Source organism: Schistocerca piceifrons, chromosome 1 (assembly GCF_021461385.2).
Source record: "Schistocerca piceifrons isolate TAMUIC-IGC-003096 chromosome 1, iqSchPice1.1, whole genome shotgun sequence".
Lineage (NCBI taxonomy): Eukaryota > Metazoa > Arthropoda > Insecta > Orthoptera > Acrididae > Schistocerca > Schistocerca piceifrons.
Genome location: NC_060138.1, coordinates 615,171,299 through 615,197,779, shown reverse-complemented (window position 1 = coordinate 615,197,779; position 26,481 = coordinate 615,171,299).

Here is a 26,481-nt window from a genome sequence, read left to right as displayed (position 1 = left end):
ATTCGAGTGCCGGCCGGATTGGGAATTTTCTCTGCCAGGGGACTTGGTGTTTGTGTTGTCCTCAACATTCCATCAGAATTCGTGAAAGTGGCTAGATTTGACTGTGTACAGATTGGGAATTGTTACGAGGGCTGATGATCGCGCAGTTGAGGGCACCACAAACCAAACATCATCACCCTTTCGGTAGTGCCACGTGGCTCTCTGGAGCCCAGTCTTCTTACGACCGTACATTATCGTGATCACTGCTGCGACCAATCATGTACAGTGGCTAGATTCCTCCTACGTCTTTTTGCAATATCGCAGAAGGAACTTCCAGTTTCTAGCAGCCATGTTACAAGACATTGTCGCAAGGCGACTTGGTTGCCTTAAAGGGAAACTGCTGCGACCAATCATGTACAGTGGCTAGATTCCTCCCACGTCTTTTTGCAATATCGCAGAAGGAACTTCCAGTTTCTAGCAGCCATGTTACAAGACATCGTCGCAAGGCGACTTGGTTGCCTTAAAGGGATTCGTGACTAACGTCAACCCACGACGTCTAGTCTCAAGGGTAACTAAAGTTCACGACCGTTACAATACGTATATAAAGCAAACCCGATTTGGATCAATAAGTTTTTTTCAGGCAGTTTTCAACGTCTATATGTGTTTCAAAAAGCTCATGACACCAATCTGCATTAACGGGATTTTATTAATTCATTTCAATGTCGGTTGGTTGATTTGTGGGAAAGGACCAACCAGCAAGGTCATGGTACCATCGAATTAGGGTAGGATGGGGAAGGAAGTCGGCTGTGCCATGTCGAAGAAACCATCCCGGAATTTGCCTGAAGCGATTTAGGGAAATCTCAGAAAACCTAACTCAATGTGGTCGGACATGGGTTTGAACTGTCGTACTCACCAAGGCGTGCTAACCAGTGCGTCACCTCTCTCGGTGCAGTTCCGTGTGATGAGTTTTTTTGAAACTGACTTCAATCCAGATAGTAGCACTAAAAACATCACTGACATCATCTTTCAGATGTAGAAACACGCGTACCGTCTTCATGGCGACGCAATTTTTTCCCGTCAGTGTATTTCCATACTTTTGTCCTCCTCTGCACATCAGCAAAGATCTAAGAGCTGAGCAGCGAATAACGCCCTCGGTTAGCACAGTTTCGGGTTTAAGTTATCCCACGTACCACCACTTATACTAACGAGTGGCCAGAACAGAGCAGTCCTGTGTAAGGTCCCCGGCGATAGCAGGCGCCGCCCGGTCGCAGCGGACGGGTCAGCTGCTGAGGCCTCAATCCATTACGGCGTGTTGTGTAAGGCAGCGGCAGAACAATACCGCAGAGTAAGTCCGGACAGCAATCACATTTGAGCGGTGGCGACGCCGGGACGCCTGGGTGTCGCGTGTCGCACGCGAGCGCCGGGCGCTGAGCACGTGCTGACGCCGAGCGCCGCGGCGGCCGGCCGGCGCGAGTGGACATCTACCTGCTTTCCCAGGGAAACACGTTGCTCCGTAAAAGCACCGGAGACACAGCGAGGTGACAGCCACTGCGGCAGCAAGTGGGAACACTTGCATACAAGTGGGTTCAGTAATCGACCAGCTCCGGAAGGAGAGAAAGAAATAAGCACTGGTACCTTGCAGTTTTATATGTGAGTAAAATGATGTGGCAAAGAGTATGCATAAAAGTAACTACAAGCTAGTCAACCCGGAAATGCTTCACCACTGCTCCATATGTATGGAGTCGCATATACGTCCTAATCGCCTTCTACCCACTTCCTCTGTCAGTCTCCTGCTCTTTCCTATTTCTCTAAACACGCCCTCTCCCATCCCGCCCAACGCACTCATTGACAATCTATTCGCCCCTCTGACCTCATGTAATGTTTATTGTTATTGCCAATGAAAGCGTGATTGGTAACTATAGTCACTTAAAACGAATTGGTAAACTGTTTAGTATAATTGCTCTACGGGATATGAGAAACCTACCCTGCCGCTGAATGTGTGTGGGTAGTAGTCAACGACAGTAAGTAGCATATTGTTAATGTGATAACGGGGTGGATTACAAGGTTGGGGACCATTTAGATTCCGTAAGCAATTTCCCGCTAAAACAGATTGTGAGGAATAACGAAACATTGTATAGTTGTACACATAAGTTTTGTTTAAAAATATACGTAAGGAGAAAGAATATATATGGGAGAAACAATTTGTCTAATGACAATATGTCAAATGTTTAAATGCGCTGCTATCGTAATTAAAAGCGACTGCGAGAAAGAAAACGTATCGGCACTTCCTCACCGCTCAAATAGCACAGCTTTCAACAGAAACCTGGACATAGTTATTGGCTTTGGTTATTTTACTCCCTAGGTAGCAGAATTCCTTCACTTCGTCTACTTCGTGATCATCAATCGTGATGTCAATTTTCTCACTGTTCTCACTTCTACTACTTCTCATTACCTTCGTCTTTCTTCGTTTTACTCTCAGTCCATATTCTTTACTCATTAGACTGTTCATTCGCTTCAACAGTTCATGTAATTCTTCTCCACTATCATTCAGGATAGCGATATGATCAGCGAATCATATCACTGATATCCTTTGACCTTGAATTTTAATTCCGCTCCTGAACCTTTCTTTTATTTCCATTATTGCTTCCTCGATGTACGGATTGAGTAGTAGGAGGGAAAGACTACATCCCTCTCTTACACTCTTTTTAATACTAGCACTTCCGTTCTTGGTCGTCCAGTCTTATTATTTCCTCGTGGCTGTTGTATATATTGTATATGAGCCGTCTCTCCCTATAGGTTACCCCTACTTTTTTTCAAAATTTCGAACATCTTACACCATTTTACATTGTCGAACGCTTTTTCCAGGTCGACAAATTCTGTGAACTTGTCTTGATTTTTCTTTAGTCTTGCTTCCATTATTAACGGCAACATCAGGATTGCCTCTCTCGTGCCTTTACTTTTCCTAAAGCCAAACTGATCGTCATCTAGCGCATTCTCATCTTCTTTTCCATTCTTCTATATATTATACTTGTAAGCAATTTGGATGCATGATCTGTTAAGCTGCTTGTGCGATAATTTTCGTACTTGTTAGCTCTTGTCGTCTTCGGAATTGTGTGGATTGCGCTTTTCCGAATGTCAAAAAAAGAAAAATAAAATAAATAAAAATGGCACTGAGCACTATGGGACTTAACATCTGAGGTCATCAGTCACCTAGAACTTAGAACTACTTAAACCTAACTAACCTAAGGACATCACACTCATCCATGTCCGAAACAGGATTCGAACCTGCGACCGTAGCGGTCAGACTGAAGCGCCTAGAACCGCTCGGTCACACCGGCCGGCTCTGAAATCAGATGGTATGTCGCCAGACTCATACATTCTATACACCAACATGAATAGTCGTTTTGTTGTCCCTTTCCCCGATGATTTTAGAAATTCTGATGGAATGTTATCTGTCTCTTCTGCCTTATTTGACCTTAAGTCCCCTAAAGCTCTTTTAAATTCTGATTCTAGTGCTGCATTTCCTATCTCTTCTAAATCGACTCCTGTTTCTTCTTCTATCACATCAGACAAATATCCTCTCCTCATATAGACTTTTAATGTATTCTTTCCACCTATCTGCTCTCTCCTCTGCGTTTAACAGTGGAATTCCCGTTGCACTTTTGATGTCACTACCCCTGCTATTGCAACGTTAGCTTCTGTTAGCGGTGGTATAGCTACTGTTAAAACTCGAATAAGTAGGAAGGTTACCGTCCCTTATCGTGTCATACAGCTCCTGCAAGCTACCCTCTGTAGTACTAGTTTAACAAATTCGTGTGGTCCACGAAATTACAGGCCCCTGAGAGTTATTGCCGGTTATTAACAATTTTTAGCGGGTGGGTTTAACCAACTGGTAAAATTTTGAACGCAAGGTATAACGAAATATGTTTATAGAACCACTACAGAAGGCACCTATGCAGGGCTCATTAGGCAGCATAGAGCTTTTATTTACTTTCATGACCCGGTATTCGACCGTGGTACTTACTTTCACCTACTCTTTATGATGAAGGGAGAAAATAAACAGTCGAGGGTTTAGCTTAATTGATATTTAGGCAATACCTATGGAATTTCAACAACTTGTCGTTTATCTGTTTGGATACACATAATCACAACTGATGTGATAGTTAAATCAAGACCTTAAGCTGCCGACAGGCGCTGAATACATCAAAGTGGACGATTGAAAATGTGTGCCCCGACCGGGACTCGAAGCAGGGATCTCCTACTTATATGGCAGACGCTCTATCCATCCGAGCCACCGAGGGCACGGAAGACAGTGCGATTGCAGGGATTTATCTCTTGCAGGCTCCCCGTGAAACCCACAGTCCCAAATTGCTGTCCACACACTACAATCGTAGTCCCCCTGCCCATTACACTCATTACTCACGGCAGACAATCTTACTGAGTCGCTTAAGAGTTCGGACAATGCGTGTGCATCCAGCACAGAAAAATAAGGTCAACGGTCCTTTCGTGCTGTAAAAAATTTAAGCTTTTAAGTTAATGCAATCAGTAGATACGGCTATTTTTATCACATATTCTGACAATCTCAAACTCACCTACCGAAAGCTATAGAATACCTCCCGTTAAAGTAGAAAAATTAAATTTGACCAAAAGCAACTTTTCAGAGTAAAAATTAATTATAAATACGTTGAAACTTCGTGGCAGATTAACACTGTGTGCCGGGCCAAGACTCGAACTCTGGACCTTTGCCTTTCGAAGGGCATGTGCTCTACCACCTTAGCTACCCAAGCGCGACTCACGACCCGTCCTCACAGTTTCATTTCTGACTGTACCTCGTCTCCTACCTTCCAAATACTTTAACTGTTAATCTGTAATTATATCACCCGCCAGTCAGCCTGCTCGCTGTTCATTCGTTTCTTCGTCAGTCGACTCGACTGAATCGAGTTATCGAGTAGTTGTACTATCCTATTCAGTACGTGCGTCCGCGTCATGGTATTATACACATTAATGTGTATCACATAGACAGCTAACACGTACCTACGAGAAAAGTCGCGGCCATTCTAGTAATCTCGATACGTCATTCTGTATGGCATTTTTTCGAGAAAAGTCGCGAATATTCTACTGCTTTCTTGTACAGTGAACCTTCGATACATAGCATTATAAATACGGACTATTCGCCGAATATGAAGCCAGTTTACATTCAGAAGCAGAAATTTTAAGACGGAAGAATGAATAAGTAAAAAGTCCTAGTTGTAGCAAGTGCAAGTGTGAAGATTAGTCAAGAGTGAGAGTCTCCAGTTGATTGTGAGGTATTAATTTTCATTCATAGTAATTTCGTAACAATGTTTTTACTAGTAACGTCCTAAATCTGACTATCCTACTTTGCACACGCTATAGAAAATATTTGCTACAGTAGGAAGACGGTTTTCAACACTGCGGCGTACTAAGACATGGCTGAGGTCGACAATGAAAAAGGATCGACTTAATAGCTTAGCTCTGTTGGACATTCGCCCTGACATTGATTGTCCTATTGACGATGTAATTAACTAATTTGCCAAGAAGAATAGGCACACAGAATTCATCGTTTAAGGATGAGAACCACAATTGTAACTTTTTTATATCATAAGATATGGTAGTGATACATGGACTGTGGGAAAACCGGAACAGAAGAGAATCAAGCATTTGAGATGTGGTGCTATAGACGAATGTTGAAAATTAGGTGGACTGATAAGGTAAGGAATGAGGAGATTCTAAGCAGAATCGCAGAGGAAAGGAATATGTGGAAAACACTGATAAGGAGAAGGGACAGGATGATAGGACATCTGCTAAGACATGAGGGAATGACTTCCATGGTACTAGAGGGAGCTGTAGAGGGCAAAAACTGTAGAGGAAGACAGAGATTGGAATACGTCAAGCAAATAATTGAGGACGTAGGTTTCAAGTGCTACTCTGAGATGAAGATGTTAGCACAGGAAAGGAATTCGTGGCAGGCCGCATCAAACCAGTCAGTAGACTAATGACAAAATTAAAAAAGGTGACATTGCCTTGTATATGTGTATAATCAGTTTAAATAAAACTTCGAATGTGACTTGATTATTTTTTATTAAGGTAAAAGTAAAGGTAGCTCAAGATATCTTTAGCGCCTCCTCCTTGAGGTTCCTCTGTATCCGCCACTGGTGGTTGGTAGCAGTTTTCGCGTTCTCAGCGAATGAAAACTCGTCTGTTGTTAGAAGACAAACCTACGCCAACTGTCAGACAGGCACCACTCGTGAAGATACCCACTACTATAAATTTCTCTTCGAAGTATTTCTTAGCTACTACCGACGACCTAATTTTCTGTAATGACATAACGAGAAACTTCTTCTTATCATACAAAGTAGGCTTTCACGGCCGATATTGTCTTCACCTAAAACTTCCGGGATGACAGGCCGTGGTCGAAGTATAAAACTCTCCCCTGACGTTTCGTCTCCGACTGCGGGAGACATCCTCGGAGGAACTGCAGTTCGCCACTGTACCTCGGAGGATATATCCCGCAGTCGGAGACGAAACGTCAGGGAAGAGTTTTATACATCGGCCACGGCCTATCAGCCCGGAAATTTCAAGTGAAGAAATTTTTCTTAATTTGGCATGTCGAGGATCCACGTCTACGCATGTAAATTGCAAGCTATTGTAAATGATATGGTAGAGATTACATCGTAGTTCGGTTAGCGATGTTTTGTCCTAGTCCATTCGTGTATTAAGCGAGGATTTTTGAGAGAACCTCTGTTTCTCTCTAATCTCTGTAATCTGGTTTTCATGACGGCTACGCGAGGCAAGCGCCAAAACATTCAATACTTTAGCACATTCTTTCTGGACTGCCAATTGCCCTAATTAGCCTAACAGAATTTCGCAAGGAAAAAGTCATCTTTCATCCAGGTATTTCCATTTAACTTCAATCACCTTAAGAGCTCAGCAGAGGGCTCTTAAGAATCACCTTTGGACTAGTTTCTCTATCATTGCATTCTCAAATAGCATGTGGGAGCTATTATCTCTCTTATTTTATTGCGATAGTCATTTCTCCCAATGTGGGTTGGAGCCAACAAAATATTTTCGTTTTCGGAAGAGAAAGTTGGTACTTGAAATCTCGTGAAAGGATGCCTCCGCAACACAAAACCACCTTTGTTTTAATGATTATCACCCTATTTCGTGTAATCTGGATACTCTCCCCTCAACTTCCCAATAATACAAAACGAGATGCCCTTGTTTGAACTTTCTCGATGTCCTCCGTCAGTCGTGCCTGGTGAGGGCCTCATGCTTCACAGGCTTCATCCAGAAGATGGTTCAAATGGCTCTGAGCACTATGCGACTTAACTTCTGAGGTCATCAGTCGCCTAGAACTTAGAACTAATGAAACCTAACTAACCTGAGGACATCACACACATCCATGCCCGAGGCAGGATTCGAACCTGCGACCGTAGCGGTCGCTCGGCTCCAGACTATAGCGCCTAGAACCGCACGGCCACTCCGGCCAGCCATCCAGAAGAGATCTGACATATGTAGTGCACGCAATTCCTTGGTTACTTGTCACGCCTTCTGTATGTTCAGCCATTAAAATGCAGTCCTTGGTTCGCCTCCCTCAAAAATTCTTATTTGATGGTTCCATTTACAGTTGATAGTAATTGTAATTCCTTGCAATTTAGTTGAATCGACAATGTTTTATTTGTTTTTAGGATCGATTGCCAAAAAAAAAAAAAAAATGGTTCAAGTGGCTCTGAGCACTATGGAACTAAACATCTGAGGTGATAAGTCTCCAAGAACTTGGAACTACTTAAACCTAACTAACCTAAGGACATCACACACATCCATGCCCGAGGCAGGATTCGAACCTGCGGCCGTAGCGGTCGCGCGGTTCCGGACTGAAGCGCCTAGAACCGCTCAGTCACATTGGCCGGCCATCAGTTGCCACTTTTCGCACAATACAGATATTTTGCCTAAAGAATTCTCCAATTCGTTTTGATTTTCTGATGACTTTACTATACAGGTAACGACAGAATCATCTGTAAACAATCTAGCAGGGTTGCTCAGATTGCTTTGTCTTTATAGATTAGGGAAAGCGGAGTGCCTGTAACATTTACTTCATTCCTGTTTTACTCGACGACTTCCTGTCAGTTACTACGAACTGACGTATCGTTCGTTTATCTGTAATTCGTGAATTACAGTTCCAAATATCTGTGTGGTTTCCTTCATTTTCCCGGTTATTTGCAGATGTTCAACAAAAGCGCTCGAAATAAATCTTTTTTCATATGCTAAAACGTCATGGTGACAAAGCGCTATTGTATTCACTGCATCCCAGTATAACCAATTATGAAAAATTATTTTTCGTAGTATTTCTGTGTTCCCTTAATTTTGTCCACACTCAGTACAGCACTCGTTACGCGCTGGAACGAAATGTCACCTCCCCACGTGAGATCAAAGGGACAGTGGTCTTAAAAATTTAATAACAGGTGAGTGACGTAGCTAATAACAACTGAGCGCCCTGTTAGAAAAAACAGTCGCGGCCGGCGCGCGTTTTCAGGCAGATTAAGCGTGTGCCGCGTCATCCGTAATTTATGAAACGTCATCCTCCCAGCTCGCCGTCGAGTTAATTATCCCTCTGAGGCTCAGAATGATGAGTACTTTCGCGTGCGCCTCGAGCCACCCGCCACGCAAAAATGAGCACCGGCTGAGATCTCCATGTCTTTTCACGAATTGTTGACATGTTCATGTGGATGGCATTTGAATTGCTGTGCTATTGTTTCTCGCTTAGATGACTACAAATCTGTTGCCAGAAGATAGAAACGCTTTTTACTATGTGACGGTATGATATACGAGGGTTGTTCGTGTTTCCTTCTTCAAAACAATTCTCGGCCGCCCTCTGCAGGGACAATGAAGATGCTCCAACAGTGTTTTCGATGGGAAGTGTTTGATAACCCACAATGCAGCCCGTCTCCAAGAACACGACCGATTCGAGCATTCCCTTCAGCATAATGAAGAAAGTATCGGGATTCATCGGACCATGCAACGCTCTGTCACTGAGCCAACGTCCAGTGATGATAGTCATATCACCATCTCAGTCGTAGTTGCCGATGTCGTGGTTTTAACATTGGCATATGCATGGGTCGTCGGCTGCGGCGGCCCATCGTTACGAGTGTTTGGTGCACTGTGTGTTCAGGCACACCTGAACTCTGTCCAGCATTACAATCTGATGTCAGTTCCTCTATAGTTGCCGTCCGTCCTATTTTACCTATCTGCCCAGCCTATGGACGCCCAACCCCACGACGTCTGGACGTGGTTTCCTCTTGGTTGCGACATGTAAAGACACCCATCACACCATGCCTCGAACACGCGACAAGTCGTGCAGCTTCCCAAATGCTAGTGCAGGGCGTCTGGACCATCACAGTCTGCTCTTGGTCATCCTCAGATAGATGGGGCGCCTTCCCCATTCTTCACACGAAGTCACTGATACTACAAGCAACATGAGTGTGTCTGACTAGCTGTGATTCCTCTCCAAGTGACCAGATCGCCAGGACGGGCTTACATTGACAGTAGGTCGGTACGTTGGTCATAATGTCCTGACTGATCAGTATGCAGGTGGTTACAACTAATCCTTGCTTCTTGACAACAGTTTATTGTCTCTGATGGCCCATCATGGACAGGGGACATCAGCCGGTTAAGTAATCGTCAATATCAATGAAATTCTCCTTTGTTTTGGTCATCAGTCTTCTGACTGGATTGATGCGGCCCGCCACGAATTCCTCTCCTATGCCAAACCTTTCATCTCAGAGTAGCACTTGCAACACTCGTCCTCAACTATTTGGTGGATGTATTCCAATCTCTGTCTTCCTCTACAGTTTTTGCCCTCTACAGATCCATCTAGTAACATGGAAGTCATGTCATAGCAGATGTCCCAACATCCTGCCCCTTCTCCTTGTCAGTGTTTTCCACATATTCCTATCCTCTCCGGTTCTGCGCAGAACCTCCTCATCACTTACCTTATCAGTCCACCTAATTTTCAGCATTCGTCTGTAGCACCCCATGTCAAATGCTTCGATTCGATTATCTACTGTTCCGGTTTTCCCACAGTCCATATTTCACTGCCAAACAATGCTGTACGGCAGGCGTACATTCTTAGAAATTTCTTCCTCAAATTGAGGCCTATGTTTAATAATAGTAGACTTCTCTTGTCCAGGAATGCCCTATTTGCCGTTGCTAGTCTACTTCTGATGTTATCCTTCCTCCATGCGTCTTTGGTGAATTTACTGCGTACGTAGCAGGAATCCTTAACTTCATCTACTTCGTGACCATCAATACTGATGTTAAGTTTCTCGCTGTTCTCATTTCTTCTGCATCTCCTTAGTATTGTCTTTCTTCGAATTACTCTCAGCCCATATTCTGTACTCATTAGATCTTTGATTCTGTTCAGCAGATTATGTAATTCTACTTCACTTTCACTCAGGATAGCAATGTCATCGGCGAATCGTATCATTAATATCGTTTCACTCTGAATTTTATTTCCACTCCTGAAACTTCAGAGTCTATATCTGCTCCTGGGAACGCCTTACAATCCAGTATAGATTCCGAAATTTCTGTCTGACCATGATGTAATCTAACTGAAATCTTCCAGTATCACTAGGCCTTTTCCAAGTATACCTCTTCCTCTTGTGATTCTTAAAAAGAGTGTTAGCTATTACTAACTGAAACTGGTTACAGAACTCAATTAATGTCTCACCCCTCTCGTTACTTGCCCCAAGCCCACATTCCTACCCCTACAACTGTGTTCCTGTCTCCCAAGACTATTAGGTTTTTCGTCCCCCTTTCCGTACTGTATTACCCTTTCAATATCCTCATATAGTATCTCTATCTCTTCATCTTCAGCTTGCGACGCGGCATATACACCTAAACTATCGTTGTCGGTGTTGGTTTGCTGTGGATTCTCATAAGAGCAACCCTATCACTGAAATGTTCACAGTAACACGCTCTGTCCCCTGCTTTCTTATTCACAACAAATCCGACTCCCATTATAGCGTTTTCCGCTGCTGTTGATATTACTCTATACTCATGAGACCAGAAATTCCTGTCTTCTTTCCGTTTCACTTCATTGACCCCTACTACACTCCTGGAAATGGAAAAAAGAACACATTGACACCGGTGTGTCAGACCCACCATACTTGCTCCGGACACTGCGAGAGGGCTGTACAAGCAATGATCACACGCACGGCACAGCGGACACACCAGGAACCGCGGTGTTGGCCGTCGAATGGCGCTGGCTGCGCAGCATTTGTGCACCGCCGCCGTCAGTGTCAGCCAGTTTGCCGTGGCATACGGAGCTCCATCGCAGTCTTTAACACTGGTAGCATGCCGCGACAGCGTGGACGTGAACCGTATGTGCAGTTGACGGACTTTGAGCGAGGGCGTATAGTGGGCATGCGGGAGGCCGGGTGGACGTACCGCCGAATTGCTCAACACGTGGGGCGTGAGGTCTCCACAGTACATCGATGTTGTCGCCAGTGGTCGGCGGAAGGTGCACGTGCCCGTCGACCTGGGACCGGACCGCAGCGACGCACGGATGCACGCCAAGACCGTAGGATCCTACGCAGTGCCGTAGGGGACCGCACCGCCACTTCCCAGCAAATTAGGGACACTGTTGCTCCTGGGGTATCGGCGAGGACCATTCGCAACCGTCTCCATGAAGCTGGGCTACGGTCCCGCACACCGTTAGGCCGTTTTCCGCTCACGCCCCAACATCGTGAAGCCCGCCTCCAGTGGTGTCGCGACAGGCGTGAATGGAGGGACGAATGGAGACGTGTCGTCTTCAGCGATGAGAGTCGCTTCTGCCTTGGTGCCAATGATGGTCGTATGCGTGTTTGGCGCCGTGCAGGTGAGTGCCACAATCAGGACTGCATACGACCGAGGCACACAGGGCCAACACCTGGCATAATGGTGTGGGGGGCGATCTCCTACACTCGCCGTACACCACTGGTGATCGTCGAGGGGACACTGAATAGTGCACGGTACATCCAAACCGTCATCGAACCCATCGTTCTACCATTCCTAGACCGGCAAGGGAACTTGCTGTTCCAACAGGACAATGCACGACCGCATGTATCCCGTGCCACCCAACGTGCTCTAGAAGGTGTAAGTCAACTACCCTGGCCAGCAAGATCTCCGGATCTGTCCCCCATTGAGCATGTTTGGGACTGGATGAAGCGTCGTCTCACGCGGTCTGCACGTCCAGCACGAACGCTGGTCCAACTGAGGCGCCAGGTGGAAATGGCATGGCAAGCCGTCCCACAGGACTACATCCAGCATCTCTACGATCGTCTCCATGGGAGAATAGCAGCCTGCATTGCTGCGAGAGGTGGATATACACTGTACTAGTGCCGACATTGTGCATGCTCTGTTGCCTGTGTCTATGTGCCTGTGGTTCTGTCAGTGTGATCATGTGATGTATCTGACCCCAGGAATGTGTCAATAAAGTTTCCCCTTCCTGGGACAATGAATTCACGGTGTTCTTATTCCAATTTCCAGGAGTGTATATCTAGATTGAGCCTCTGCATTTCCCTTTTCAGATTTTCTAGTGTCCCTTCTACGTTCAAGCTTCTGACATTCCACGCTCCGATTATCGTATCGTTGATTATTCAGTCTTTTTCTCATGGTCACTTCCCCCTTGGCAGTCCCCTCCTAGAGATCCGAATGGGAGACTAGTCCGAAATCTTTTGCGAATGGAGAGATCATCATCATACTTTTCAATTACTGGCCACATGTCCTGTGGATAAACTTTACGTGCTTTTAAAATGCAGTGGTTTCCATTGACTTCTCCATCCTCATGCCATTGATCACTGCTGATTCTTTCGCTTTTAGGGGCAGTTTCCCACTCCTAGGACAAGAGATTGCCCCGAACCTCTGTCGGCTCCTCCGCCCTTTTTCGACAAGGCCGTTGTCAGAACGAAGTTGACCTCTTATGTCGGAAGTCTTCTGCCGCCAATGCTGATTATTAATCAAAATTGAAGCAGTGACAAGATTCCAACTAGGAACCGAGGACGTTTTGATTACTGATCAAGACGCTACCCTTTTTTTGTGATCTCTGCACCACGGGTGCTTACACCGTGTGCGTAACCAACTTTATATAAATTATGTTTGGGCTGATGGTTACAGGATTTGCTCTATTAGTAGTGTTAGTATAATGACTTGCTAGTATGCGCCGGTTCTGGTACCGCGATTTTGGGTTGAAACACAAGCATAAATGTGAATCATAGCTGCAAACAGTGAACATGAGTCAGTGCAAGGTGAACATGGCTTTAAAGCTGCTTTATCAAACCAAAAGCAACAGTGCTGCTGCTCTTCCCGAATGTCGACGCGATAAAGAAATATGGACAGGTCCGGTTTCCCCAGCAGGGTTGATGAACATGATTTGGAAATTCGAATTAACTGGTGATTTGAGAATTGCTCCTAGGAAAGGCCATTCGTCAACTGCGCTATAAATTTTTGCAGAAGTTACTGTAGCCATGGCTGAGAATGCAAGAAGCAGTATGCGATCTTCAAGCTGTGCACAAGCTGTGTCGCGACAGCTGAACATTCCACGTTCCAGCATTTCTCCTGAGACTTTCCAGGCTGCAGCCGAGCAATCTCTACTGCAGTTCTAGGCTGTCGCGGACGCAGATGGTCTTCAAATTGAGCAACCTCTGTAACCAGGCACGTAAACATGGTACGCACTTTAGGAATGTTACACTCTCAATAATATTGACAATGTCAGTCGCCAACAGCCGTGTATTTGAGATAATATTTTATTTTAGTTTGAATACAAGTTTCGGTATTCCATATATTCAGGCATCACATGCATCTCTCAAAAAAAAAAAAAAAAAAAAAAAAAAAGGTTATCGTCGTACAGAGCCATATATTCCTGAACTTCACTTCGAGAATTCAAAACAGTATCCCAAGTGCTTCACTCGAAGTCTTGATTGAAACTGTTATGTGGAATCTGAAATACGTTTCTTCCGATGGTTTATTTATTTCTCATCCACATGTTAAGGACATGTTTTTCATGGGGTCCTTCTCAGATAGAGAATGTTTCATTATAAGCATCCTTTAAATAAGACAAGCCACCCATAAGGCCCGGTTTACACTCGCTATATATACGCTTTCGTCGGCTCAAGCACGTATGCTACGACACATTTTTCTTCGCGTAAGTTTTCCATAGGTATCATCTGTGCTACTTAAGCTCCATATACTCAAGAAAAACCTCTTCTTAATAAAGATAGATTCCTTTTTCTTCTCTCAATTAACATCAATCCTGTGTAGTAGGGACCCCATCATGCTCAAAATTTTCAACTTCATTTCTGTTTAATTCTGCGGCCTGTCGCCATATTCGTCATTTGACATCAGGGAGGCAAGCCATGTGCACAAGCGGCATGAGAAACGGGTAAATTTTATTATCTGTGTGAAGGCGTTTTAATTGTTTGTGTATCGTATTTCCTAAGGCGGAAATTGGGGACCAGCCCTGCGTAAGCCTAGACAAGAGTGGGAAACCATCAAAAAGCCGCGCTCAGGCGGGCTGGTTCACCAAGCACGATCGTTAAATACCCTGCGCGGATTGAGTACGGGTCTGGTTTACGTCCCTGTCTCGCAAGCTAGCGCGGTGCGCGTTACACTGTACGAGCAAGTGGCAAAGAAAGACGGTAAACATAAAAATTATTAACCAAATGAAACATTACGGTTTTAGAGTCCTTCTCAAGTCTCAAATATGTATGATGTATGTATGCAGACTGAAGAGACGAATGAAAATTTTTACCAAGGCTGTGATTCGAACACGCGTCTGCTATTCACTAGCAGATACGTTAACCACTACGCAATCCTGGCACAGTGGCTTTGCATGACTGCAAGGACTACCCAGCAAACCTCCCTCCTGAATCCATATTCCCATTCAAAGCTGTCTGAATTTAGGTCGAATACCAAGTGGGCTGAGGCATGAATGAGATTTTGCGTCTTTGCTGCCGAGTTTACCTCATGTGACCCAGTACAGTTGGCGTAGGTTGTCTCGCCAGTCAGTTATCGACATTGGATTTAAACATAACCTGACTGTGACCAGATGTTCCGTTAGAAAATATATTCTCGAAGGCATTTGGCTGCTAACTTGGTTATAGAGTGCAATCAGGAAGAGTCTGACAAACTCGTTATCATTTAAGTTAGATAATCAGATCATTGTATGAGAAAATTCAAAGAGCCTGCAAGGAGAATGTCGCCACATTAGTTTATCATCTGGTTTCTTCAAACCGAATAAACGTAGCTTTTCCTCACTTTGCTTAAACTTACCACTTCTAGGAAAGGTACGTTTAAACTGGTAATGAGCATTTCAGCAAGTGGTAACATACATGCCTGTGCATTACAGCATTTAAACGCGTATAACTTCTTGAATTCTTGCGTGCAACGATCTCATTGGCTAACTTCAATGCTAAGTAACTCAGGAACGGCCCTCTGTATCGAATTTTTCTCTCAACAATTATTTCTCAGCACAAGCTCCCCTGCAACGCCTTTACAATCCTTTCAGACTGTTTCTGACGGTCCTGTTTTATGTCAATTTCGTCCACGTCCAAACCATTCTTTGTTTCTGGTCTTTGCACGTTAAAATATGTATGGCGAAGAATGTTAGTTTGTGAAAGTCACAATAAGGCAAGGTGACAAAACGTAGCTGGGAAGCTTCCCTTTTGTACCTTTTCTTCGTTTTTTTCCTGATGGAATGTTATCTGTCCCTTTTGCCCTTTCTTTTTGTTTTAGAGTCTTCAGGCATCTGATTGATTTGATATGGCCCGCCACGAATTCCTCTCCTGTGATGACCTCATCATCTCAGAGTATCATTTGCAATCTACTTCCTCACTTAGTTGCTGGATGTATTTCAACCACTGCCTTCCATTAAGGGTTTTGCTTTCTACAGCTTCCTTTAGTACCACAGAAGTCTTTCCCTGATGTCTTAACAGATGTCCTATCATCCAGTCCCTTCTCCTTGTCAGTGTTCTCCAAATCTTACGGCTGGCTGGGGTGGCCGAGCGGTTCGAGGCGCTACAGTCTGCAACGGCGCGACCACTACGGTCGCAGGTTCGAATCTTGCCTCGGGCGTGGATATGTGTGAAGTCCTTAGGTTAGTTTTAAGTAGTTCTAAGTTCTAGGGGACTGATGACCTCAGTAGTTAAGTCCCATAGTGCTCAGAGCCATCTATCTCCACCACCAATTCTTCCTCTCCGATTCTGAGCAAAACCTCCTAATTCCTAACCTTATCAGTCCACCTAATTTTCAACATTCGCCTGTAGCACCTCATCTCAAATTCTTCGACTTCCTTCTGTTCCTGTTTTCCCAGAGTCCATGCTTCAGTATCATAAAATGCTGTGTCCCAAACGTACATTCTCAGAAACTTCTTCCTTCTTAAAGCATATGTTTGATACCACTAGGCACTTCTTGTCCTGGAACAGCCTTTTCGGCAGTGCCAGCCTGCTATTGATGTCCTCCCTGTTCCGTCTGGTCACTGTTTCTTGCCTATGTAGTAGAATATCTTAACTAAGTAGGTGCTCATATATGTTCACAGAGAGTAGCTCTAAGTTATCTAGTGGTTTGAGACTCTCCATATCACCTCCGTGGATATTTTTGGCCATTTTTGACCTTTGGAAAACATCACATGACTTTAAACTTTCTGTAACCTTTTTCAAAGCATTACTCTCAATTTTGACAATTATTGCAATTTTCTCATGGCACCTTTTCACCCCACAATATGTCTATATGGCAAATGAAGGGAATCAATTAATTCTATTTCAAACTGTAATGGCCAACAGACTTGCCATTCTTCTCTATTTTTCCCTTTTTTAATAAACAGTAGCCATTTCAATATTTTGTAAAATTTTGGTATCTGTGGACAATCACTACTGTCAAATTTGATTTTCACTGACTTCTACACTTCATCTTCGTTTTGGGATCTCCTAATATATTTACTTATATTGGCTATTTTTTTACCTCTATTAGGTATATCATTTTAAAAGTTCCATGCTCATTAGTTTCTGCCACCTTCACTTCCTTGTTCTCCTGTTCCTCGCACAATAAATCTTGATCTCCCATCACATCTTCCCATGAAATGGTATTCATCTCTTCACATTCTAAATTGGGTGGTTCTTTTTTCTTTCCGCTAAATCGTTCACAATCTTTAGTTATTGTTGTTTACTAATCATTTCGTCCGGTGGTTCCTTTTCCTTAGGATTTGTTATGTCTTCCGGATCCTGTATTGACATTACTGCTTCTCCACAGGTCTCATCATTTGCAGATTTTATTTCCTCTTGACTAAATTCTTTTTCTTGTTTACTGTCCAGTTTCGGCAGCTTTTCACTCGAAATAATCTCATTCTCTGGTATTGTCATTTCAGCCATACAGAGTTTCTCAGTAAGCTTCGTTTCCTCCGATTCTGAATCAGATTGATTTCTTCATTTTCATTTCGGACGGCATCTATGCTGTCATTGTCAGTTTCTAACATGAAACGCCTTCTCAATTTCTTTGAGAACTCTAATCGTCACAAGTTCTCGTAATTGATGCATTGCCGGCCGTAGTGGCCGCTCGGTTCTGGGCGCCACAGTCTGGAACCGAGCGACCGCTACGGTCGCAGGTTCGAATCCTGCCTCAGGCATGGATGTGTGTGATGTCCTTAGGTTATTTTGGTTTAATTAGTTCTACGTTCTAGGCGACTAATGACCTCAGAAGTTAAGTCGCATAGTGCTCAGAGCCAAGTCAATTGATGCGTTTCTGCATTCATTCCACAGTAACGAGTTCCTGTTGTTTATCTTTTGTAGCAGGCTGTTTGTTTTCTTCTGTTGCTAGTTTCTTCCTCAGAACTGTCCTCCTTATTTTCCCTGACGTAATCAGCTTGCACTTTATAAACATTATAATCTTTGTGGATTTCTATCAATCGCACACATTCTTTTTCCTTCAAACCAGAGTTGTAGATGAGAGAAACGTTATCCGCAGATTCGCTGTCATGGAGTGATTCTTCAGCAAAGTGTAAATCTGCATAATCTACTTCGCGTCTGCTTACGACCTCTTCATTTTCCCTAACATTAGCGACAAGCATCCTCTGTGCTCTGCTTTTTGATTTAATTGTACTGGCACCTCACGTACTCTGTGTGGCTTCAGACAATAAATCTTTCTTCTTACCTCATTTCTGGTCGTAGTAACGCTATCTTCGTTACACTGCTTTATACCGTCATACAGATTACTCATCTATACACGCCAATTATCAATTCCGTACAAACTCTCCTCCATCTCAGTTACGGCATATTGTCTGTCCGTAGCCTCTGAACTGGTTGCAGCGAGCGATGCCCCATCTTCTCGCTTCCTCGCAGCCTCTGCTGATTGCCCTGTGACGTCACTCCCCTCTGCACTGTTACAGAATTAATTCCCGCCACAGCAGTCCGCTGTAGCGACTTGTTAGCGCATGAAAAACGTTCATTGCAGGCCGACTGTGATTCACTTGCAGCATATCTGTCGCCGCAGGCGTAGTGCGCGGCCTCTCATCAGCACCGTAATGCAGCGTATTGAAGCTTCTCTATGTCGAAAATATTTCTTGCGTTTGGGCCTCCCGTATCTTATTCCCCCGTTCGTCCGACCCTCAACGTTCCTGTTATTTAGTTTAACTCTTCTCTACTGGAGTTATTTCGCGCCCTATGTCCTCTTCCATGATTGTTAGAGAAAAATCTTCCTCCTTCTCATCATCTTTGAACAATATTAAAATGATACTGGTTATCATTCTAGTCATTACTGCTGTTATTCGTATTGTTTCTTTCATTCCAGCGGTTATTATTCTGACGGAACTTGTCTTCTCGCCAGTGGTCTTCGTCAGTCACCTTCTCTAAAAATGCAGAGAATGTACAGTGGTTACTGCCCCCAAATCTTTTGGAGTCTTCTGGTAATTTCTTCCAGAGTTCCCATACGACCTCAGAATCACTTCTTCGATTCCTTAAGTGAGCCAATCTCCTAAAACATGACTCACAAAATTCTTTCATGTTCAATCGGCCTTTACCTTAGAACGTTCTTGTCATTATCAACTCACGCCAGAGGATATTTTGTATATGCTCAGTCCAATATTCATCCAACAATTGCTGTCTAAATTCACTGAAGGTCATTGCTTCAGTACTTAAGTTAATTCCCCATCGTTTAACGTCTATTCCTAAAGCACCAATTACGATATTTATTTTTTCCTGATCTGTGATATTGTCCGGAAATAGCTTTCACAGTTCTTAATAAAATCTACAGGGGATAATCCGCTGTGTTGTGTGCAAGGGTCGAATTTTTCTTCACCCTCTAATACCTTATAGATTGGTATTCTGTCTACCACATAATTGCCAATAAACGTAATCTTTCTTTCTGGGTCACAAACTTTTTCTTGTATACTGGAAGTGTTACTGCAACACTTTTCTTCGCAGTGCTCTACTTTCCTTTCTAGGTTTTTCTTAGTCTCTTGAACAGTTATTCTCAGTTGAGAAACCTGTTCTTCGTTCACTTTCGTTATTGCTCTCTTAACATGGGAAAACTTTTCCTTAACCTTTGACTCTACCGTAGGTTTGACCTGTTCCTGAATTTTCTCTACTTCGGTTTCAAACCACTCATTAATGTCCACAATTTCTGCCTGTATATTATTAACAGTTCCACCAATATTTTTCAAATCTTTCTTCATGTTAATAGATTCCTGAGTCAGAAAACGTATTTTATTATTAACTTTATCTAACTTTTGGTCATTCCTTTCTATTTGTTCACTCTGTTTCTTTAGTTTTTCGTTTATACTGCCAGTGCATTTAAACAGTGTTTCCGTTTTTTCCGATAGAGTTTTAATAATCTTATCCTGTTACTGACTACTTTTATTCTGACTTTCAAGTTTTTAATTTCGAGCCTGCAAGTTCTTGTTTTGTGCTACCAGCTGCAAATGCATACTGTGTAGTAATGCACACAAACCAATCGATTGTTGTTCATTTTGCTGATTATTCTCTACCCCATTGGCTTTCGCCTCTGAATCTACTTCTTTCTTAATCTGAGATGGGCTTAACAGCATGGAAGTCTCAATCCCCAAACCAATATTTTCTACCTGCTTTTCCATAACTAAAATCATTTCCTCTCTTTCCTGCTTCTGATACCTGTTTACACAAGTGTCATCAGTCTTATCCTCCTGCTTTACTGCTCTGAACTGCATATACGTATCTTTATCCATTTTTTAATAACAGCTTAAACCACATATATAATAATCTACTCTGCTCTACCTTTCTCTTACCTGCTTTAACAAATTCGTGCCTCTGAGACTTTATACTTTTTCCAAAAGGACCTACTACTATAAATTAGTATACTTTTCCCGTAAATAACAGAAAACCCAGTCTCTGTTGCCACTTATAACCCTCTTACTAAATTTAGTATCCAAAAAAAGCACACTATGGGAGGGTAGTCCTGTTAATAGGAAAAGCTAATCAGTATACACTTTTTACAGGATTTGACCGAGTGTTGTGTCTAATGGGTAAGTTAATCAGACTATTCACTTGTTTTCCTAACATCTTACCCAGCGGTTGGATAGAAATGCAGTACGAATAATATTAAACTGAAGCTAGGATAACTCAGTGCCAAGTTCATATAATGGTTTATAACATGTACTAATTGTCGCCAGCCTATACAGGCAAGGAAACAGTGAAGTATTGGAAAAGCAGAGGTATGAATTTCATCTACTTTCTTGCTTCTGTTGAATTTGATTCTTCAAATAAATATTACTCCACTTAAACAATGTTAGACTACACCCTCATACATTACGTTTTTAAAAGAGAAAAAGTCCAGTAGATAACTTCAACAGGGCGAACCAGTTCCTTTAAAGTTCAACAGTGATTATTAAAACACAGTTTAAATTAATGGTTCACGCTGTACAAAAGTAAAAATACAATAAAAATCTTATATGGTGGCTGTAGGCTTGGGTGTGGCAAACAGTTATGACGGCTACACTACCCACAGTACGGCCTGCAAGTATCTTGCTGTATGGGTTCAATTTCTCTTCCTTGCGTCGTTAAATTTTACATACAGTAGCCCACCAACTCGCAGCTATGCCATAAGCCGTTTGCAGTTTTCATCCAAGGCAATTTTGTGCAAATTTGTAGGCAAAGCTTCTCCTACTCCACAAAGGTGTTGCCCTAATCACTGCTGTCTACAGACTGTGTGACTTACTTCCTGCGCTTGCTCTAGGTAGCGCGCGAATTCATCCTTCCCACTTTTACCACTCCCCAGATCCACTTTCGTTTCAAACAAAAGCAAACTGGCTTTTACGTAACACATACTTCTTACATTGAGCCAAAGCGTGACCATTTATTAAATTACCAAATTTACATCAATATGAACAATTTGTACACACAAATATTTTTAAATACGAAATGTTGTTTGTTGTTGTGGTCTTGTGTCCTTTCCGTTCAGCTGCTCTTCCAAGTCCTTTGCTGTCTCTGACAGAATTACAATGTCATCAGCGAACCACAAAGTTGTAAGTAGGCTGTTTATGTTTTCTCTATGTAAGTAGGCTGTTTATGTTTTCTCTATGTAAGTAGGCTGTTTATGTTTTCTCTATGTAAGTAGGCTGTTTATGTTTTCTTATTGGCAACGTTACGTAGTGCTCAATATGAAAATCACTGGCTGTGCTGTGTGCAGTCTGTGGCTGCTTTGCATTGTTGTAATACTCGCCATTGTAGTGTTAGGCAGCTGGCTGTGAACAGCGCGTAGCGTTGCGCAGTTGGAGGTGAGCCGCCAGCAGTGGTGGATGTGGGCAGAGAGATGGCGGAGGTTTGTAATTTGTCATGAACTGCTATATTTATACATGATGATATCAAGATAAATACATTGTTCGTTCTCTATTAATATCTTTCATTTGCTAACTATCCCTATCAGTAGTTAGTGCCTTCCATAGTTTGAATCTTTTATTTAGCTGGCAGTAGTGGCGCTCGCTGTATTGCAGTAGCTTGAGCAGCGAAGATTTTTGTGAGGTAAGTGATTTGTGAAAGGTATAGTTTAATGTTAGTCAGGGCCATTCTTTTGTAGGGAATTTTGAAAGTCAGATTGCGTTGCGCTAACAAAAATATTGTGTGTCAGTTTAAGCACAGTCATGCATAATTGTTTAAAGGGGACGTTTCATATGTCGACCCTTAGCCTAGGATACCTCACTGGAATCTTCTGATTTTTTCTTGTAGTTTGTGTATTTAGTGTAGCTTTTGTTTATTGATAGCGCGTAATTGTAGAGAGAATCCCCTTTGTAGTTGTAGCCTTTCATTGTTGTACAGTAAAACAGTTGTGGCATGCATATAGATTTGCACCAAGTATTTCGCAGCTACGCTTGCAATTAACTAGATATTATTTTCAGTGCTATTTTAATGTGTTCTCTTATTTTTGATCTTCAAATTGTGTTTTTCTGTGTTGTCGTGTGAAATACTGTGACAATAATGGCGTGTGAAAAACGTAATACTAGACTCCAAAGTAAACTGAGAAATGACAGTGAAAATGAAAGCAGTATGTTAGCGCCACCGAGTAATGAATTAACTGATGTTCAAAGTAGTAATTTGGTAATTGTGCATAGGGAAATGGAGCGGGCGGCAAACAATGGCGTGGACAGTGAAACAATTAGTGAAGAGGGAAGCATTATCGATCGATCGGTCGGCAACAGCTCGCCTCAGGAATCCGAAATGACAGGACACAATTTTACAAATACTGTAGATTCAGGTTTTGCGTCCTCTCCGTTTTCTCAAATGAGTCAAGACACATTTTCCGCTTGTCAAAATGTGAATGTTGCCGGTGCAAATTCACTGCCGAAAAGCACTGACGAACATGTTTCGGACACCAGTGCATTGTTATTACAATTAATGCAAGAAATGGGACAAAAGCTTCAAAAGTTAGACACAATGGAACAAAGTCTTCAAAAGTTAGACACACTGGAACAAAATCAGAGACAAACACAGCAACAGCTTCAAAAGTTAGACTCATTGGAACAAACTCTTGAACAAACGCGTGAAGATTTAACTACTGAGTTACATAACATTGAATCGAAATGTCAAAAAGTCTGTAATGACGTAAAAACTCAAATTTGTGAGCATTTTCAACCTATTTTTTCGCGGCATGAAAAGGCATTACAGAATCACGAAGCAGCCATAAAAGAACTGCAAATTATTGTTCATGAAAATCATGAGACGTTGCAAGCTAAATTTGACACAGTTGCATCTACCGATTCGGTTACGCAACTTGCAAAAACTCAGGAAAACTTAAAGAACACAGTAGATTCGATTTCAACACAAATGGACAATCTGAAACTTGGTTCAGAAAAACACACTGAGGAAATGTGTTTACTATCGGAGAAAGTAGCCGAACTTTCGGATAAGGTCACTAACTTATCTACAAAGGTAGATGATGATCTGAATGACACAAGACCTGTAGCCTTCACTGACACAGAAGAGTATGAACAAATTAGAAAATTCAAACAGAATCAAAATCAAATCAATACACAGTACAAAAGAGAAATCCGAGAAGTACAAGATCAGCTGACACAGGTAGTACACGAATTACGTGTTTCAGAGGACACTCGCGCCCCAATACGGGAAGAGGGACATAGAAATACGGAACAGACACAAAATAACAACACAGGGCACTTCGGAAATTGTGAAAGAAGTTGGCAAGGTACGCCGAATTTTGAGATGGAACCGCCGAAACGACGTAACAATGACCGGCATGCGACTTGCCGACATGATGATTTTGACTATAAGCTGTTCATTATTACACGTAAATTCAAAACATTTAAGAATTCTGGCAACGACATTCATCCACAAGCATGGCTCCATCAATTCTCTCATTGTTTTCCTCCCAACTGGTCGTTAGAACACAGATTAGAATTCATGTGTGGCTATTTAGAGAATGAACCAGCTGTAAGAATGCGATCGGTCATTCACGATTGCCACAGTGAAGGAGAATTTTACCATGCCTTCCTCTCAGCATATTGGTCTCAAGCTACACAAGACCGTGTAAAACATAGCATCATGATGATGAAACACTTTGAACAATCTGAATTTTCCAGTCTTGTCAAATATTTTGAAGACATGTAGCATAAGAATCAATATCTTTCAAACCCATACAGCCCCTCAGAACTCATCCGCATTTGCTTACTCAAATTGCCTGAACATTTACGACACATTATTTTAGCAGGACGTTGCAAAGACGACATTGAAGCATTTCAGGGACTGTTACAAGAACTGGAAATTGACACAGACCGTCGCGGGATGCGAAAACAGGAAAACAATCACTGCAGGTCACATCCGTCACAATTCCGTGACGACAGAAATAATAACTTGACACGACAAGGCTATTCTCACAACACAAATCGTGACCAAAACAGACACCACCCGTATGACAACCGTTGGCAGAGTAGTAATAACTACAGGGAAAGATCACCTCTCCGTGGTAATGACTATCACAGAGACAATAAGAGAAACAGACAATATGGGAACCAAAATAAATACTATCAAGGGAGACAGAATAACTTTAGACGCAACGGACCAGCGCGCAGTTACGATTCAAGGAGAAATTCTCCACCATGTGACCGACAAGAAAGAAACTATGGAATCTACCGACATGACGACAGACGATATGATCGTAACGACAGACCTGAATTGCATCAGAACTGGCGGGATTCAAACAGAGCAGGGCCCTCTCGTCACGGTGAATTTGTAGAAGTTAGGTCTCCAAATCCCAATAACGACGCGCGCCAACAAAGAGACAGACAATAACTCGCACAGCAGGCAGCCGCGTGCGCCCGCTGGCTCCGAGAAAACTAACATTGACGCTAACCTTGAGAAAATTTTTAGCACTCCTCACCGACGTATACCGCATGATAATTCCGTTCAAGTTGAAACTCTGAGTACTAGGAAGAGTAAAGGACTGCACCACGTTTCTCATGTAAAACCGTTTATTGAAAGATAATCTGCTTTTTAACTTTTTCATTGCCATAAAACTTTTCACTTTACATTACTAGTATGCTGTGTCAGACTTAAGAAACTGTTAACATACAACAATGTTTGAAGTTAAATATCCAGTCAAGAACCAAGAGAACTTATTTAAACAGAAATTACGAATACATTGTTATAATGAACAGACGACACAGTGTTGTTAGTTGTACATTCTTGCTTGTTAGTTGCACGATTACGTAACGACTATCAGGCTTACATACTTAGGACACATACTGGTACTGCTAATAAGATTTTAATGCAACATTTTGGTTTACTTGAAAATACATTCTGGGTTTAAAGTACTTTCTGTGAGATACCAGACGACACAGTGGTTAGTTTATGTGACAGCTACACGATTTTTATCACGACGCTACTAACGAGTGACAATTTAAAATGTTGCTTTTGTAGTGTTTCTGTTTTATTTCTGCACAGTTTTTCTGTTTTATTCTGGAAAGTAAAACAGGTTTTAGTTGTAACTTTTGTGGTATAGCAACAATGAGACAGCCTTTTTCGTGGCACAACAATACGTTACTGTACAGTACTTTCTTCATCACACCAATAAGCGTAATAACTAAGATATCTATACGCAAAGCATTTCACTTTTGTTTATCATGAGGTAAGTACATTGGCTTCTGCAGAACTTAGCTTTTGGAGGACAATAATCACGACACCTCCACAGAGATTATCTTACAACAAGATGCACATTTAGCGCTACAGGACACGCATTTCAGTGATTAATTTTGTACTTAAAACATTTATTTTTAAAGATTTTTGAATTACAAAGAAAGTTTTCCGTGATACATTTCATTCCATTGCTGTAATTTGTAACACCTGGGAGTATAATTACATTTATCCTCAGGGGGGTACACGCTTACTTTGTGTACCATGTGTGTGGCAACCACAAGGAACCCTAGCTATTATGGTATTTGCTTATACAACTTTACACATCGGTACCATATTTCTCTAACACACAAATTACACAGCTATCTGATCATCTAACTGAGAGATAAACTTTTTTATTACAACAGTGACATATGTTTACGCAATTACAGAGTTGGATTACTTCACACTTACGAAATTGTATTTTGTCTGTACTGTGTGAACTGTTCATATTTTTTTTGGAACCATTGTGATACTATGAGAGCTTTGAATGATGTATTTGGTATGGGATCATGATTTTAAAATACGTTTGAGGCAGATGACATTTTTGACATGAGCAGAGAATTTTTTTAATTATTGGAGGAAGCTACGACGATTTTGAGATTTGACTGAGATGTTATGATGTTATTTTTACGACGACGATGTGTATTATGCTGCTGAGGTATGTTTATGATTAATAGGCTGAGGCTATATGAGTTATTTGATTATGCTTCATATTTATAATGAAGAAATATTGACGAGTGTCGATGGATACGTATATGTGTAATAAGGTAAGGAGTAATGAATAGTTGGTAGGGACTCTTGACTT